Source organism: Monomorium pharaonis, chromosome 3 (genome assembly GCF_013373865.1).
Source record: "Monomorium pharaonis isolate MP-MQ-018 chromosome 3, ASM1337386v2, whole genome shotgun sequence".
NCBI classification, from domain to species: domain Eukaryota; kingdom Metazoa; phylum Arthropoda; class Insecta; order Hymenoptera; family Formicidae; genus Monomorium; species Monomorium pharaonis.
This window is the reverse complement of record NC_050469.1, coordinates 30620532-30631419: the sequence shown is the minus strand read 5'-3', so window position 1 is coordinate 30631419 and position 10888 is coordinate 30620532. Positions and strand designations below refer to the sequence as shown.

Here is a 10888-nt window from a genome sequence, read left to right as displayed (position 1 = left end):
GCGTTACGATACTGCGTAGTGACCGTATTGTGGAAGCGTATTCAATGGCGCTCCGCCATTTAACACCCCGGCAAGCCGCGAAGTTTCCTGCAATGAAAGCACCGGCGCGGAACCTATTGTGAAAATATCTGACCACTGTCCGGTGCAATGAGGTATGGCCGTTCCCGGGAGTGTTGGCTCGTCGAATACGGTGCGCGCGCGGTACGAATGTACGTGTGCACACGGGTACACGGACGATTACGTGTGCACGTGCAACGACATCGACCGAAAATATTTCACGCAAGCGCCACTAAAGAGACATAAACGCACTTAACGACAGGTCCACGTCGTGATATACAAACCCGCGTTACAGTCCATTTTAACGGCACCGGGATATTAATCGGCATCCGACGCCAGGATAATTTACCATTCGTACCGATGTTAAAATAATTTCTCTCCCTCCCCTCCCCTACTCACGAGGTCCTGGAAATTATTATTAAGTGCACGATTTTAAAGAAGCAACCCAAGCTAATAATTATCGTTTGAGAGCAAGATGGTACCGTTGCCGTGCAAACCAAGAGAAATGTCCCGTTGATTGCTGATCGATATTTCAGAAATTATTCCATATTGAGATACGTAGAAACACGTTGAAAATTAAATATATAAATAATATAAAACATTTATAGATAAAATTGCAGTAATATAGTGGCTAAGAGCAAAATTATATACAATATATTCTTACATAATCTTACATATTGTTCTACACAGATTATTTTGCAACGTATTTCATCTTCACATTAGATAATTTTATTTGTATAACTTTTTGTTACAAAAATAGTTCATCACATGATCCATGAAGATATTCATTAAATCATTATTTCATTACAACAATGGAACAATTTTACCTCGCTACTCTCACGACTCGCTGCTGAAAGCAAGAATCATACAGAAAGAGAAAAAACGAACGATTGGTCTTAGGGAATGGCAATAAAGATGAAAGAAAAAGTGAAGGAGAGCGAGAGAACGGTAATGTAGCGCGTATAACTACGGTGCGAACGAAGTACGACGTAGAGAGAAGAGAGCGCAGACTCAATATCTCCGAACCGAACCCTCCGATAGGTCGAGGTTCGACTTCGAGGGTGGGAATAGATTTCCAATCGCTCGGGGGGTGGTCCTACGAACGGCTCGGATGTTCGCTCACCGCGCACCCCCGGTAAACTCCTGCCCGCCTGGCGTCGGCAGAGGGGTCCACCCTTTCCTGTATCGATGGACCAACGCACCTACACGCAACCCCGGCACCCTTTCCCCGCACACCCCACGGAAGTGTTACACCCCCTTTCGGACTCTACGTCGTTAGGACAGACTGCCCGCGGCGGGACGGAGAGGGCGCCGGAGAGGAGTGGCGGACCGGCACGAAGAGGAGACACAACTCTATTGACCAGGGTTCGATGCGCGCATCTGGGCGTAACCTATTCGTTCGTTCCGTCGGACCAGAGAGGGCGAAGAAGAGGAAGAGAGAGAAAGCGCGAAAGAGAAAGAGGGAGGGAGAGAGAGAACGTGAAATAGAGAAGGAGTAGTGAAGCATCGGTAGGACAGAGAGGGGAAGAAAGAATGTGGGAGGCAGAATGAGAGAGAGAGAGAGAGAGAGGAGGACTGTGCCGCGCCTGCGAATTGTCGTCAGGGCGACGGCGACACTGGAAAAATCGAACTGAAATAAACCGAAGCGTTTTCTTCGCGGAGCTCGAGCACGAGTTTTCCCTCTCGCTTGTTCTTTCACAATTTTCTCGGCTCTCATCTCATCCCCGTACCCCTTCGCGTTCCGTCGACCGACTCGCCTCACCTCCCTCTATCACCCTACTTCGATCTCCCTCCCTCCCCCCCTCTCTCTCTCTCTCTCTCTCCCTCTCTATCTCTTTCTTCCTCCCTCCCACCCCGCCCTCCTTCTCGTTTTCCAGCACTTCTCTTTTCTTCCGCCTCTGCTTCTCCTACCTAGGCTGGCTTCGTTCCTCTCCCAGGCTCCCGCAGTTTACTCTGTTATTGCCAGACCGTCCAGGACGACTGCGTTGGACTTTCGACGTCGATCGCCAGGCTTCCACCTTATTCCGCCTTTTCCGCGGTCAATATCCTTTCGCACTACATCTTTATTATGTCCCGTCCTACGGTACGCCTCTGTATAGAGCATGCACCTTGCATTGCCGTGAATCAATTATATGGTTTTATTAGCATTTCATTATCATACAAATTATATGTTTTTATTAACATTCATTATCACACAAATGTACTCATCTATAATTAATATTATTTTCAACATGCAATTCTTTTTTTCCCATAGACGTCTCACAACAACGCTTTGTACAATTTACACAACTTTACACAATTTTTATCAACACAATCTTTTAAAGGCGTAGAAAGAGATCTCGATCAGAACGATCGATGAGATTTTTACACTCGTAAAAGCTGACGTATGAGACGGAGCGATAAACGTTCGCGCGGCCGAGGCAATCCTGCGGATAGAAAAGTAGAGAATCGTTCCTGTAGGAAAGGAGGTGAAGCCCTCATCTCTCGCCGTAGATCTTCAAAGCTCGTCGCAACTTTCAGCGGATGAGTTGTTGGAGCGATTTAGGCGTTACCGCGGGAATGGTCTTTTCGCCTCTTCGTTCCTTCCGCTTTCTCTCGGTTCCTCTCGCATATCTACCCCGTCGAGTTCTTTCTCCCTCCATCCCCCCTCTCTCTCTCTCTCTCTCTTTAGGTTTCTGGCAGACTCTCTACAAGCCGGAGAGAGCCATGCCGGTATTTACACGTCTCCGTGGCGCGCGAAACAAAGAATTATTATTTGTATGCCCTCGTGGGTGGCGGAGGATTTTGCAGTTCACAAACTAAGTTAGCAGCTACAACTCCGTGGCTTGGTTTGGAGGTGCCGGTAGTGGCATAGGAGTCGAGCGGGTGAAGAGGGTGGATGTGGGTGCCGCGGTGTCCGGAGGTGTCGGAGAGGGGGAGGAGAAGAACTGTAGGTGCCTGCCCGCGCCCATCCCGGCAGCCTGCCTCTCTACGGTTTCTGAGATTATGTGTTGCGGATATACGGGAGTTACAGCCCTGATGTCGGAGGAGGTCTACGTACGTATGTGCGCGCGGGAGCTCGCCTCTTCGCTCTCTCACCTCGGCGCTCTATATTTCTCCCCCTTGTCTCTCCTTTCGGGCAGCACGGTAGCGCCCATTGTATTTTCGCACGAGTGTACACTTTTATAAATCGTCTGACGTACCGGGCCACCACCACCACTACCGCCGCCGCCGCCACCACCACCACCACCACCACCACCACCACCACCACCACCACCACCACCACCACCACCACCACCACATCGCCATGCGAGCCGGCACCGGATTAGATTAGCAGTGAGTTATAACGCCTCGGAGGAGCGAGCGAGAGAAAAAGGGCGCGGGGGCGAGGGAGAGAGGCGTCTTTCTTTCAAAGCCCTAATACGCGAGTCTGGGGGACCTTTGATCCATTTTGGAGTAGACGACCCGCAACGAAAATAGATCTAACTGTTATGCACGCGGAAACTTGAGGTAAATTCCTTTGTACTCGAAAATAGCGGACGTATTTATTGCGAACGGTATTCGCTCGCTGAATTGCAATACATTTTTCTTGAATTTCATTGTCGTATTCACCTGAGGAGAAACATTCGGAAATTTTGTACTTTGAAAGTATAACGAGGCAACACGGACTCAAATAAAGAAAAGAATTTGTTGTTGCGTTACAACTTGAAGGAATAGGTAAATTGCCAAAGTTTAATAAACCGCAATACCCAACAATATATGAAATCCGCTGGATAGGAAATTAGTATTTCGAGTCATTACCGTCGAGTACACGATTTTATTAACTCAAACTCACTGCGTCACTTCCTGAAGCACGCTGCCCTACTTGGTACTCCACTAATAAGCTTTCATAACGAACAATCTTGTAACCGAAGTATTTCCAAGCAGGGATGCAAAATCTCTACAATCGGGTCGTACCACCACAAAATAACTTTGTCGTCCCGGTGAACTTCGAAAAACTTCCCGCTTTCGCGAAGATTGGGAATAAGAATGCTGCCGGGGGTTTCGTGGACGCGAGTTTCTTAGTTCGGTATCTGGCGAAAGGAAACGTAAACTGAGAGAAATTCACCGGCGCACCAAGTCCCCGAGAGGTCCTTGTCTGTGGACTACCACCTTCTCCTACGGCGAACAGGCAGTCGCGATGGGAAGGTCGGTCGGAGGTATTGATCTCAACTCTTGCTTTTCTCAACTTTTTATCCGGCACAGCCAACCGCGCCGCGTCGGGGAACGACGGCGACGCCGACGACGACGGACCTAGGAGCCGGCAAAGCCGCAACTTACTTCAATTCCTCATTCCCGTGCGAATTCTTGGCTTGAACTTATGACCAACTCCTAACCCCCTTCCTCTCCCTCCTCCCCCTGCCCCCTCCCCCCCGCAGTTGCGGACTTCCAGCGCCGTGAGCCCCTGTGATTCTTACCGAGTCTCACCAGAGATCTTAAGAAGCCTTGACTTTTGTCAATATCTCGATTTGTCCCGAGCGAGATTAGTGTCGCGTCTTGAACTTCTGTAGAGCGCAAGGATTTTCGAACGCCATGCATAATTTTTTTCTTACGTTGTAAACGTTGTCTGTTTATGAAAGAGAAAAGAAAAAAAAAAGACTGTCGAGACAGTTTGAGACTTTCCAAGTTCTCAGAAGTATGGAAATGTTCTTTCTTGTTTTATACTTTCATGACAGTTGGAAATATGTTCTATATTTATATTTATATAAAGTTGATTTTATGAATATTATATATCTATATATAAAATCTACTTGGGTGTGTGTGTGTGTGTGTGTGTATGTATGTGTATAAAATACCTATATTTATGCAAAATATATGTATACACGTCTACCCTCGTCTTACGTAACTTATATTTTAGGAAAGCGTTCTTGTTGGTTCATCGACATGCACGCGAGCAAAAAAGCACGCCAACGAGTTAAAAACACGTACGATGGTAGCAGGAAAAGCAGTACAGGTAATCGTGGCCGCGGGGTATACACTCTTTAAACTTAAAATTCAGTTTTCGTAATGTAATCTGTAATCAAGCATCCATGTAATCTCTTGCATTTTTCCTGCGCATGATAAGGTATGATGTATTGATTTATTTATAAAATAGTTCATTTCGACATAACGACCGACTTGTACCCTCGACACACTTGTACAAAAACATCTATCTTTCTTATATCAAATTTGATTTAAGGGAAACCTGAATTTTACTGCATTTTAATACTCGTACATTATCAATTTCATTACCTTTCTTTAGTTGTTAAATTATTTGTAATTTTTGTTTCTATAAGTAATTATCACACAGATTCGACTAAACTAAATAATTCCAATTTACTATTTTTAGTTTAAACTATTTTCTATTTTTATCCTTTTATCTTTCCTTATCCGTAGAAAATAGAAGACTACTTTTTTAATTCAATTTGATTTCCAGTTATAAAAATCACAAAAAGTTTTTAGAAGATTAACGTGTCAATAAAAGAAGATATCAGTGGTAAAATGGGAGAGGCATGTCGCTCGAATGTAGCGATGAATAATCGCACTCCGAGGCTGGCTGCTTCTTCAGAATTAAAATTCAGTTTCGCGGTCTAGCTTGTAAGCAAGGTACGAAGCAAACTTTCATTTCCCATCCGGTGAAATATCGTGTATTTATTTGTCTGTGAAATCCTCGGTTCCTCGTCTCGCCCACCGCCTACCCTCCCGCACCCCCAGGCTTCGGCGCCTCTTTTGGGCACGGGAGCCCGCAGAAACCGTGCTGCTACGCCGAGGCGGCAGCTATCTACGTTTCTACCGTTTTCACGAAATTAATATATCCCTCATATACTTTGCATATTATTGCAATATTCCGTAGCTATTACTCGTCCGCCTTTTCCTACCTCACCCGCGTCTGTTCCCGCCGCGCCCCGTCAGCGCCCGCGATATCGCGGCAGTCGAAAGATGTACTGATTCCGCATCCCCAACCAAAAGATCTACGCTCTACATTCCTAATTCTCGCTGTCTCGTATCGTCTGCCTCTGTTTGAAATACCTCACCTCTGTTCCGCGATCACGCTGATTATTTAATGTCAGAAGTTGGAACGAGATATTATTTGTCTAGCACCGACGCGAGTCGAACGGGCACCGTTTCGCTAAAAATAATTTCATGATTAAGAATATTTAGAGTAAGTGCTACTAAAATTAATATATCCTTGCCGTCAGCCACGCGCTGTGAAAGCGATCGTGGCGTTACGGAAAGAATAAAAGAGGGAAATAATAAATTTCAAGAAACGTATAACTCTTTTTCAAGGACTTAATAACGACAATTTGTGAAACTTACGAGATCTACACTCGTTTAATATTCACTAAACTGCCGTGTACCTCATGTACGATTCTGTGACATTAATCTTTAGTCATTTAATGAAAGCACACGATCCATATCCAATTACAGATTGTGTTACATTTTCTATTGAAATAGATGGATGTTTAAAACTAATTACAGGTGTACAATAGCTTCAGTTTAAATATAGCGTCGTTATCAGAATCTCTGTCAGTAAGGAGAAGATTAATTCGCAGCCGGTTCAGTGACATCCGCAAATTAGTCTAGAAGTAGCTACGTCTGACCTCCTTCTATTTAAAGTACCATCGCCCAATGAGTTCTAATGAAAAATCGCGACTCGAATCGATATTTAAATTGTCAAGATTCGAAATCAGTCGCTAGGTATCGTTCAGTGTACTGAACGTGAAAAATTCAAGGGTGCGCATGCTCTCTCAAATTGGAAATCCAGCGCGATGGAAGGATACAGCTCCCCGTTAGTGGCGGAGCGATAATCCCGCGACTAATAATCTAATGTGCGCGATTCATCGCACCCTCATTTTGATAATTTTAACGTTCCTCTCCTTGAAAATAATTGCGACATGTCACAAATATGAATCGCGTTTGCGTTCGGTAGGCATCGCCAGGTTTACATCACCACCTCGTTAGACAAAATAATATAAAGTAAGCATTACAGTAGCCGCATGATCAGCGAATTAGTAGAAAATACATAGCGTAACCTAAAATAGTTTCTCTTCTTCTACGGTTAATTTAATCTAGACACAAAGTTAGCTCGTGCGCGTTAACCCGTTGCTGCCAAAATAGCAACTTAGTTTCTAAGCTAATATGTAACTGTCTTGCATTGAGATAATTAATGTTTACATTCACATACGCACATATTGGATTCTAAATCTTCTTGCTGCGAACACGCTGGGCGTTCATGCGTGCGACATGCACCTTCTTTCGATGAATCTGCCAGGTCTGTCCTGTTCGGCTGGCAGAAACTTTCGCGGGGTTATAATTATCATTCCAGCGTAAACAGCGTACTATTTTCCAAGAATCCGAATGACTGCTGACAAATGCGATTGCAAGGAGCGTGGAAATTAACATTAAAATCGCTTCTAAACGCTACGAGCATCGAAAAGACGGGGAGAACGTATATGCACTAAATATACATTCGTACTAAATTTAAATTGATATTAAACGATATTGCCCGACATAAATCAGTTACAGCCTGCATAATCTATCCGTATTTCATAACCACTCGCAATCATAATTGCAAATCAATACGCATTGCTTGACAAGTGGGCTTCTGCTTAAATTTAAACTCGGATAGCCCCTCCGCTGTGTGTATTCCTCCTTCATCCTCTAACCGTCTCGTTCTCTCCCCCCCCTCTCTCTCTCTCTCTCTCACATTTGCATCTGCTAAGTGATAAGTAAACCCCCCGTAAACATATCCGGACAGACGATAAGCGTGAAATAAATCGCGAAACTTTAAGTAGTTATAAATCTATACTTACACTGAGGTCGTGAGAAAGAGAGAAAGAGAGGAAAAAGAGAGAGAGAGAGAAAGGAAAGACGCCTTTTGGTCTCGAAGAAATGAAAATCAAGGGCGGAAGGTTGGAACGAGGAACGAAATGAGAGAGAGTCTAGAAAGGGAAGCAAACATAGCGGGAGGCATAAAATATAATTGCATCGGGTGGCGTCACTGTCTAGTACACCCTCTCCGCGCCTGATAGAACACCACCGCTACTCGCTTCTCGCATTTTAATGCCTAAATTATGTTCGGCATTAGAGATAGGCTGCCTCAAGAAAGCCCCCATTGATTGTGACCCTAGATGCCGAGTCAGTTCGCGTCTTTGTCTCAACGAGTTTGTTATTTGCGAATATGAAATGCGGAACACCTCGAAATTGCTCCAAGTTTCGCGACAGCTAACACGTAAAACTGCGGAATGAAAACAAATGAGCGTGTATTCAGACACTTAAAGAAAATGTGTAAAAAGACATCGATCTTTATTTAAAAAAGAAATAGAAAGTTTTTTTCTGTGAGTTATCTTAAGTAGGGTAAATTAGGGTATGATGGTCATACGGCTAGAAGATGGCCAATGGCTATAATTTCTCCAATAATTGCTAAATAATGTGTTGTTGTAATTATTTTTAAAGATAATCAATATTTACCATAGTTTATGCGCGTATACTATTCGAAACAGTAATATTATGGACATTATACTATGTTTTTATTTTTGACTGCTTGTAAAGTTTTTCATATATTCATTAAAAATTGTCACAACATCGAATGAATTATAGTTGAGTTATCACAATCAACGTTAGACACATAACGAAGGTATGTAAATTGTAATGTGCGATTATACATTTTATTTTAAATAAATACTATAACTGTCTTTCTCTAACAGTTTGAGTAAGATGGCCCATGACTTTTTTCGGGATAAGTGTTTTTATGTATTTATTTTATGTAAAAAAGACGAAAATTGCGCACTAAATGTTTTAAATTTGTTCAAAGATATTTTTTGGTACTGATAATTTTATTAAGCATTTTTTTTTTAATGTCGATAGTGTTACATGCTTTAAGCTTCAGTAAAGTAATATACTAAACGCTATTAAAAAATAATAAAAACAAAAACTTTTCTGCATGTTAAAAATTATGGCCATCATACCTGAGTTTACCTGTTTCAGATTATTAAAATAATATTTATATGTACTTAACTGAAAATTTTGGGTCATTCTATTATTATTTATTATAAAAATTTATATTACGCAATTAAATTACCATATTGCTATAACGACATACATATGAAAAATATTTTTAGAATGTTTTTTATTATTTTATCACTATGCAAAACATTTATATTATCGCGTGTAATTAAATGTAATTAATTGCATAATGATTCATTTTAGAATCATTATATGACGTCATAAAATATAATAAATATAAATAAATTTAAATCGTTTCTTTATGCTGCATAAAATAAGCTAAATTTACTGTAAAATTTAAGCAAACAATTGTCAATTTTGATGCACTAAATTTGCATTTTCTGTACTCAATAAAAAACTAATGTTATAAATAAGTTATTACTTTTTCTAAAAATGTAATAATAATTATTAATAACATTAATAATTAATACGTAATTATTCACCGCAAAGAATTAACTTCGAAACAATGTCGTTTTTCAAAAAGCTTACATCCGGGAGTGTGCTTACAAGTGTAGATCCTCTCGTAATATTAAGTTCAAAGGACGAGAGTTCGCGATTCGCGAGCTGATCTGCTGGAGAACATTTGTTTAATTAGCTCGCGCTGTCGCTGCTGACCGCGGGGACCGTTCGCGCTCGTCGTCTGTCCGTGGTGCGTTAATAGGCTCGCACTTCCAAATGGATTTCGAGATTTATGCTAACGCGTCGCATTTATTCGCGCACCGTGGCCCACGGGTCCGCGTGCGTTTCGCAATGCTACCATACGCAGACATTACGTGGCCGTTACCTGACACGCTACACGAAGCGATCATTAATAGAACGATATACCTGTACAGATTTGTTCCGAAATGTCCCGAGTGCACACCATAATGCAGAAATTACAGAGGGACATGGCATTACAAACAGAATTTCCTAAGAAAGCAATCGTTTTAATATAGAATAAAGACGAAAAATACGGAAAATTTGTTTATAAATTAATATTACTGCGATACAAGTATCAAAACTACTAATTTATGTAGAACTCTTAAGAAGCATATTAGCTATAACATCCAATTAATGAAGTTTCCAAAATTTACATTCAATTTCAGTATTAACAAAACAATGAAAAGATCTGAAAGATAAGATCTACAAAATAGAACATAATATAGAATACAGATTTAACACGAAAACAATAATGATTAACACAATACAGATAAACTTGTTTATTTATGTAAATTGATCAAAAATACAGTTAAACATGGTTCACATCTTTATTGTACATAAAACATCAAATAACATTATTATATGTGAACAATAAAAACACGAAATTAAATCTTAAATCATAAAATTATTATACAAAATAAATATTATTATTCAAAATAATTATGTATTATTATTCACGATAGGAACAGAAGTGTTTATATTTTTATATTTGAGTAACTCAAAATGACAATTTATATAAAATAGAAGGAACACTGCATATGAGAAATTTTAAAGTATGGAAAATTTGTAAGATATAATTAAGTATATCTTTCGTAAAAAAGATAAAAATCTTATATAATATATTCCATATTGTCTATTTTTAAAGCATTACCTGAACAACTTGATATAAGTGAAATTTTTTCGTATCAATAATAAAGAAGGAGGAATAAAAATATTTATGTCGAAAAAAACCATTGCTGCACAAGATTCGCTATTCGTTATAACATGTTTGCAACCGTAACTTTTAGCAATTGTCACCTAAATGCAATACTTTCTTTAAAAAATGAGCCTTTATTCCACATTAGTAGTCTATTCTATGTTATCTGTCTTTAATAACAGTTCAAGAATAAAATTGATGGTAACATTCCTA

At 40.8% G+C, this 10888-nt stretch overlaps 1 long non-coding RNA gene across 1 annotated transcript; it reads left to right on the top strand.

Moving 5' to 3' along the window:
- Positions 1-2170: 2170 nt before the first annotated feature.
- Positions 2171-10364, top strand: LOC118644909. The gene is made up of 2 exons (XR_004962687.1): positions 2171-4235; positions 4934-10364. It is a non-coding gene; the product is annotated as an uncharacterized LOC118644909 (long non-coding RNA).
- Positions 10365-10888: the final 524 nt, after the last annotated feature.